Here is a 7,932-nt window from a genome sequence, read left to right on the forward strand (position 1 = left end):
CCCTTAGCAAGAGTAACAAAGAAAAACAGAAGATGCAAATAAATAAAATCAGGAATGAAAGGGGGGGGACATCATGACTCACCCCGCAGAAATAAAAAGGATCATAGGAGGAAATTATGAGAAACTATGCCAACTAATTAGACAACCTAGATGAAATGGACACATTCCTATAAATGGACAAACAACCTACATTGACTACAAGAAATATAGGAACTCAACAAACCAATCACAAGCAAAGAGATTGAATCAGTCATCAAACATTTTCCAATAGGGAAGGTGATGTGTCTCAACAGACAGAGCATCCGCGTACCATATCGGAGGTCCAGGGGTTTGGTACCCAGGGCCTCCTGGCTCAAGTGGTGAGCTGGCCTACGTGCAGTGCTGCTGCACACAAGGAGTGCTGGCCCACGTAGGAATGCCCCCGCATAAGGGTGACCTCCATGCAAGGAGTGGCCCCTGTGCAAGGACAGCCACCCCGTGTGAAACCACAGCCCACCCAGGAGTGGCGCCACACACATGGAGAGCTGACACAGCAAGATGACACAACAAAAAGAGACACAGATCCCCAGTGCTGCCTGATGAGAATACAAGCGGACACAGAAGAACACACAGCAAATAGAGATAGTAGACAATGGGGGGGGGGGGGGAGAGAAATTAAAAAATAAGTCTTTAAAAAAAAATCTTTCAGCAAAGAAAATTCCAGGACCAGATGGCTTCACAGGTGAATTCTACCAAACATTTTGAGAAGAATTAATACCAATCCTGTATAAACTCTTCTAAAATATTGAAAAGCTGGGAAAATTACCCAACACATTTTTTTTTATTTTATCTTTTTTTTCTAAAGTAATTACCAGGGATTTACTTGAGACCTTGTGCGTGGGAAGCAGGTGTTCTACCACTGAGCCTCAATCACTTCCCCCAACACATTTTATGATACCAACATCACCCTAACCAAAGCCAGATGAAGATACTACAAGAAAAGAAAATTACAGACCAATAATAGGTAGAATATAAGTCACCAGAGAAAAGAATGTAGTTAGAGAATTGAAAGCTGTGGTTTAATCTGTGCGGAATTGGTAAAAAGTTCTTTGTAAATGTGTGGAAATGAATAGAAATGGTGAAAGCACATCATGGGATATGTAATTAGTAGCGCTAACATATGGGTATGATAGTGGCTTGTTTTTTATTGTTTGTTTTTTTGAGTAATGAAAATGCCCTAATATTGAGTGAAATGATGAATGTGCAGCTCACTGATTATACCAAATGCTATTGATTATACACTTTAGATAAATCATATGGTTTATGAACAAAAACAATAGGGTTGGTTGGGGGAAAATATACCAAATGTAAGCTACAGGCTATAGTTAGTAGTAATACTTTGACCATGGTCTTTCATAATTTGTAACAAATGTTCACAACAATGCAGGGTGCTGGTGGTAGGGTGATGTATAGGAGCTCTGTACAATGTTATGCATGTTTGTTTTGTAAGTTCACAGCTTTTACTGTACACTTATCATTTATGTATATTCGTGTATGAATGATATACTTCGATAAATTGTGCTTTTTAAAAAAAGCTGCAGACACATAAAAAGCATCAGAGATGGAGAGAGACATCTAGGAGTTGATAAGCCCATGAGAGAGAAAAGCCACAGTCCTGGAGGAGAGGAGAAAGATAAATGGACCGGCCTTGTGCCTTGCCATGCTCTTGATCACCCACAGCCAAGCTCGGAGGAAAAAACATCTTTATATGAGATCACCAGGTGCCTGATTATGTACAGTGGCAACTTGGCGAGACAGCATTTCTTGATGATACCTTGATTTGGACAGTTTCATGGCCTCAGAACTGTAAGCTTTTAACCAAATAAATTCCCATTATAAAAGCCAACATGGGAAACAGAGGTAGCTTAAGCTATTGAGCTCCCATCTACCATACAGGAGGCCCTGGAATCGAACCCAGGGCCTCCTGGTGGAGGCAAGGGGAGATATGATGGCCTGCACCACAGAGAGTTACCGCAGCAAGTTGACACAATCAAGGGACACAAATGGACACAGAGCAGACAGCGAGTGCATAAACAACAGGGGTGGGGATAAATACAAAAAAAAAAAAGGAGAAAGAACATGTCTTTAAGAAAAAAAAAAGCTAACACATTTCTGGTACATTGCTCCCAGCAGCCTTTAGCAAACCACAACAGTGAGGTAGCAGGAAGTGGTGTTCTAGAATGAGCCAGCACTGGCTCCTGGGAGTTTACCTCTTTAAAGTTGCCAAGAGCTAGCTCTATGTTTAGTGACATGAAGTTAGTAGCTTGAAATTAAACATGGTGGGAATATTTACACCATGGAAATTGGCAAATATTATAAATCAGGGCTTTGTTTATTTCTTTGTTCAGAGATTCAGGTTAACTATTTACCAGGTACCAGTGAACTGAGCACTAAAGAACCTCCACTTCACTATCTTGGAGACTACTGAAAAGTGTCCAGGCACCTTAAGCAAGGTAGATGAGATTAAGAAAAGGAATCATGATTAAAATGGAATGCGCCTGGAAGACAGTGAACTTTATTATGGTAAGTAAAGGTTTTAGTTTTGTTGTTTTTTAAGTAATAAAAGTGAAAATGTTTAATTAAATGTACTTAAGAAATATAGTACTAAATTTTAAGAGGCGACTTTTTCATAAAGCTTGATCAAATGTCAGATCTGATATTACAAACTTAGATATCTAAAAAAGGATCTTTACCCAAAGAAATTACCTTTCCCAGATCAAAAACCATTTTATAGGCAATTTTGCCTTTTTAAGTTTACCAAGGTATATTATTTTACCATAGAAAAGTTATTTTTGTTAATTTTCTTGCTTAACAATAAAAATTAAAATTTTAGTCTTCCAGATATCTTTAGAGGCAAGGCTATTAAAACTGGCCCCTAGCAAGCCCATTTCTACAAACTCTTCCCTGCCCTTGCGTACTTGTGCAAGTTTAGTTCCTGTTTTTCTTTTACTCCACTCTTTCATGTTTATTAATAAGTGACTTACTTCACTAAAAGCCCAGTTCCAATCTTTTACTTCTACCTTATCAGCCAGCTCAAACAAGACGAAGTGAAAAATTTCTAGCTATCCCTACCTGCACATGTGCAAAGCAATACAATTTTGACCTAAAGTTACTTTTACCTAATTATAATACTAAAAACCACTCCCTATGTCACGTTAAGGCCACCATCTTTGAACATGTGATATATGAACTAGCATGATCTCCCACCACATATGCTCGACTAAATCCCAGTCCAAACTAAATCCTCATCTTGTATGTCATCTCATCCCACCTCCCTAGTCCAACCCCCACCAAATCATAAAAAAATCTTAAGTTTCCTCAGCTTAGGGAGACAGATCTGAGCTGACTCCTATCCTCTTGCTTGGCTGCCTTGCAATAAAACTCTTTCTTTTCTTGAAATCCTGGTGTCATGGTATTGACTTCTGTGTGCATCAGGCAATGAGTCACTTGCTTAGTAACACTATGAAGTCGGTGTTTGCAGTAACTTTCCATCAGTCCTTTCATTAATAATTAATAGATGCCTTGAGTCTATTAACCTTATATAAGTCTCTAGTGTGAGACATACCCCCCTGGTTTTAGGGATGATCTCCCTTTCACATATAACAATGGGCAATCCTATTAGAAAGCCACTGTCAGGAGAAAACAAAGAGAAACAAAGTTTAGATTATCTGCTTAACAAAAGTCATGTGGAAAATATGTGTAAAAAGACTCACTGAAGGGAAACGGACTTTGGCCCAGTGGTTAGGGCGTCCGTCTACCATATGGGAGGTCCGTGGTTCAAACCCCGGGCCTCCTTGACCCGTGTGGAGCTGGCCCATGCGCAGTGCTGATGCGCGCAAGGAGTGCCGTGCCACGCAAGGGTGTCCCCCGCGTGGGGGAGCCCCACGCGCAAGGAGTGCGCCCGTGAGGAGAGCCGCCCAGCGTGAAAAGAAGAGCAGCCTGCCCAGGAATGGCGCCGCCCACACTTCCCGTGCCGCTGACGACAACAGAAGCGGACAAAGAAACAAGACGCAGCAAATAGACACCAAGGACAGACAACCAGGGGAGGGGGGGAATTTAAATAAATAAATAAATCTTTAAAAAAAAAAAAAAGACTCACTGAAAAGCAATCTTTGTATAAGGATGTGAGCATTTGGAATTTTGTGTTTCAAATTTTAAAAATTGAAATAAAGTTCAAGCCATAAGATGGGATATTTTCGTTTAGTGTACAAAGTTTAGCATAGGCATATAATAAATTTTTTATTTTGAAAAATATCTTTAAAATAGAAAATTCTTCTATTAACTTCTCTTTATGTAACTTTTATTATTAAACTGTAATTATATTTACTCATTACTATGAGAGACAAAAAAAAGTACTTATATATTTTTTATTATTTTTCCCCAAAAGAATGTATTAGTGTAACTAAAAACTATTTGTTTTTCCTGGCCTGAATATATATAAAAAGTTCAATAAAAGATATTTTCACTATCTGCTTTTCTTTTCTGGCCATTATTATTGCTCATTTAAGTTCATGAATATTATTTGAAATAATTTTTATAGAGGAGGGAATGTTACAAAATGGCCCACTCCAGATATCAAGAACACAAAGTAAGCCACTGATTGGAAGCAATGCCTTGATTTTGGTGCTTAAATATTCAGTGCATGAAGTAGAAGCAAATCACTTAGTCCAGAAGCCAACTTCAGGCTGTTCCCCATAGCAGGAAAGTTTCATTAATAGCTGGATCAATAAGAGACTGAAAGAGCAATCTAGATAATAGAATTTGAAAGGTTGATAGGTATATACCATGCCAGATATAGGACACAGATACCAATACTTTAATACATTTGGCAACAAATTTTTTAAAAGATTTACTTTATTTATTTCTCCCCATCCCCTCGATGTTTTGCACTTCCTGTGTCTATTTGTTTTCCTTGTTTCTTTAGGAAGCACTGGGAGCTGACCCTGGGACCTCTGATATGAGAGGGAGGCACCTAATAGCTTGAGTCACCTCCATTCCCTGTTTTGTTGTGTCTCTCATTATGTTTTTCCTCCCCATGTCTCTTGTTGCATCATCTTGTCGTGTCAGCTCGCCTGCCCATTGCATCAGCTCGCTGTCTTCTTTAGGAGGCACTGGGAGCCTCTGCTCCCTGCTTTGTTGTGTCTGTCATTATGTTTTTCTTCTTGTGTCTCTTGTTGTGTCATCCTGTTGTGTCAGCTTGCCATGCCTGCCCGTTGCACCAGCTCGCTGTCTTCTTTAGGAGGCACTGGGAACTGAACCACAAACCTCCCATGTGGTAGGCAGGAGCTCAATCGCTTGAGCCACATCTGCTTCCCTTGGCAACAAATTAACTTACTTTCTTGCTTTAGACATCTAGAACGTGTTTTTGCAAACAAAAGCAAAATGTTATTTTGCAAACAAGAATATATGTCACTCAAGCTTATGACATATACAATAATAGTTAAATACCGTGACTGACTGCAGCAATGTATTTTTAAATTCTGCTGGTTTTATAAAAGCACAACAGCAGAGGAAACCACCTATGGTTGCCTATGATCATTGCATTGGTCCCTTCATGTGTAAAGTTAGGGAACTGACGTTTGTCACCTATAAATTAACTGAAGGGTAGCAGATGTAGCTCAAGTGATTGGGCTCCTGTTTACTATATGGGAGGCTCTGGGCTCAATTCCTGGGACCTCCTGGTGAAGGCAAAAGCTGGCCTGTGCTGTGGAGAAACTGACGGCCCATGCTGCGGAGAGCTAGTACAGCAAGATGATGCAACAAAGGGAGCCACAGAGGAAAGGCAGTGAGAGATGTAGCAGAGGAAGTGACTCAAGCAATTGAGTGCCTCACTGGAGGTCCCTAGATCGGTTCCCAGTGTCTTCTAAAGAGAAAGACGAGAAGAAAAGACAAGCAGCACAGAAAGAACACACAGCAAATTAACACATAGACCAGACAGTGAGGGCAAACAACAAAAAGGGCAGGTGGGAGAAATAAAAAAATAAAAATTAAAAAATGTTAAAAAAATTAAACAGGATAAATATGAAAATAAGCCCTTTCTAGTGGATGCTTTCTATCTAGTACATATATGAAAGTAGCACATTGATTTGATGGCAGAAACCTAATAGATGTGTTCTAAAACCATCCAATGCAATTGATATAGAATTGCAATCTTCAAGACATCATTATCCCTTTTCATTTTTATTCTCTTATAATCCAATAGAATATGAAATATGTGATGGAACAGAAAACTATATCTCAGAATTTTTTTTTCATTTTCATAACCTTTTTAAAGAAGAGACATTAAAACTGCCATTTGTAGCTATTTATACTAAATCAAAATATGCACTACAGGCTGCATTGGGCTGGTTGGCTATCGTTGCTGTTTAACCTGTAGGTCTTCCTGCTTTTCTAAGATCTTCCACCCAGATCGTCTTTTAGCCTGCGTTGGCCATTCTTGTGGTCTAGGTCTTTGGGTTTTTTCCCCCCTCCTTCTACTCAGTAAACATGAGTGTGGATCTAGCTTCTCCCCAAAGTCTGTCTTGCCCCAAATCTGATTCTAGGGAGTCTTCACCAATGCCTGAGATTTATAAGGCTGAAGAAAATTATGCATCCTTGCAAATACCATCTGCTGAGTTTCCCCAGTCAGAGACAGTCTCTCCTCTTCCTTCTCCCATGGACCTGCTTATTCAGGATAACCCTGATTTTTCCACCAGTCCCAAAATGAATCTACCTGCTGCTGGAGGGAAGAGGACAGCAAGGAAGGAAGATGAGGTCCCAGCCAAGAAACAAAAGACCGGGACCGTGTTCTCTCAGGCCCAGCTGTGTATACTCAATGACTGATTTCAAAGACAGAAATACCTCAGTCTCCAGCAGATGCAAGAACTTTCCCACATTCTGAACCTTAGCTACAAACAGGTTAAGACCTGGTTCCAGAACCAGAGAATGAAATGTAAGAGGTGGCAGAAAAATGTCAACTGGTCAAAGAGTAGCAACAGTGTGACACAGAAGGGCTCATTACCTACAGAATACCTGGGACTCTACTCTCCCTATCCCCAGGGGTGCTTGGTGAACGCTTCTGCTAACCTTCCAATGTGGAGCAACCAGGCCTGGAACAACCCGACTTGGAGCAGCCATTCCTGGAACACCCAGACCTGGTACACCCAAGCCTGGAACAACCAGTTCCAGAACAGTGGAGAGGAATCCCTGCAGCCCCAGATCCAATTCCAGCAAAATTGTGCCAGTGATTTGGAGGCCATCTTGGGAAGTGCTGGGGAAAGCCATAATGTAATACAACAAGCTGTTAAGTATTTTAGTACCGCACAAACCATGGATTTATTCCCAAGTTATTACTGCATGAATGAACAGCCTGGAGATGTGCAACAGTGTGGGTAAAGATGGGTATATAATCCAGTCTCGATCTGGGCAGAGCCTGCATTACATCCTTCCTTGCAGAATTTTCTTGAGTGCTGTGTATCTAAATTATCCTGGTTTTCACTGTGTAACTGGGGGGTGGGAGTGGGGTGCGTTTTGAGTCTAATCAGAGGTTACAAAAATTCAAAACAGGCCAGATTTATGTTGTCCAAAGCAGCCAAGGTAAATATAAGATGTCTATGACTATAGAGAACTTGATATAATACTTGCATATTTTAGGATCTAGCCTCAAGTGTAGGAAGTAAAAGTATAAAGAAATGTGATAGAGTATTAATTTCATAGGACTGGGAGGCTTCACTTAACTAAAAACCTGAATTGTTGAGATGAAGGGTTAAGCTATCATGATGACCTGCTTCATTAATTTTCCCTAACCTTCTGCTCTGTGTTTTATTGCCTCTAATTTGTTAATTACATTAATATTTGTAGATGTTTTGTTTTTGCTGCATCATGGTCATATTATAGTAGTTTAACTGGCTGGTT

The 7,932-nt window shown here is 40.1% G+C and overlaps 1 pseudogene; it reads left to right on the top strand.

The window, feature by feature from the left end:
* Positions 1 to 6,525: 6,525 nt before the first annotated feature.
* On the top strand, positions 6,526 to 7,413 carry LOC101426270 (homeobox protein NANOG pseudogene; annotated as a pseudogene).
* The last annotated feature ends 519 nt before the right edge of the window (positions 7,414 to 7,932 follow it).

This window comes from Dasypus novemcinctus, chromosome X (assembly GCF_030445035.2).
Source record: "Dasypus novemcinctus isolate mDasNov1 chromosome X, mDasNov1.1.hap2, whole genome shotgun sequence".
Classification (NCBI taxonomy): domain Eukaryota; kingdom Metazoa; phylum Chordata; class Mammalia; order Cingulata; family Dasypodidae; genus Dasypus; species Dasypus novemcinctus.